Genomic DNA, 303 nt, shown 5'->3' with positions numbered 1-303 from the left:
GCATATTGCATGCATATAGATAATTGGTTATACTGTGCAAAGTAAACATACTTTCTGAAGCTGTAGATAGTACACTCTTTCAGTCATAGCTATATATGCAACTGAAGTTGATCAAACCTCTGATCTGGAGCGGTCCCTCCACTCTCATGCCATGTTTTATCTTTCGAGCCGCCCCTGTCTCCTCTGGCTTCACCTCTGAGGCCGAACGGCGATACATCCCAGCATGCACATCCTCAAACACCTCAAACATCTCATAAACACGAGCCGTATATCCAGCCAGCTCTGTGACCTGTGAGATGACAG

General features: G+C 45.9%; 1 pseudogene; it reads right to left on the bottom strand.

Annotated features, from left to right (window-relative positions):
• The window catches only part of LOC107584916 (ATP-binding cassette sub-family D member 1-like), a 21,403-nt pseudogene that overhangs the window by 15,916 nt on the left and 5,184 nt on the right, over positions 1 to 303 (bottom strand).

This window comes from Sinocyclocheilus grahami, unplaced genomic scaffold (genome assembly GCF_001515645.1).
Source record: "Sinocyclocheilus grahami isolate Dianchi unplaced genomic scaffold, SAMN03320097.WGS_v1.1 scaffold64.1, whole genome shotgun sequence".
Taxonomy (NCBI): domain Eukaryota; kingdom Metazoa; phylum Chordata; class Actinopteri; order Cypriniformes; family Cyprinidae; genus Sinocyclocheilus; species Sinocyclocheilus grahami.
The sequence above is the reverse complement of the archived record's forward strand: the minus strand, read 5'-3'. Positions and strand labels throughout refer to the sequence as shown.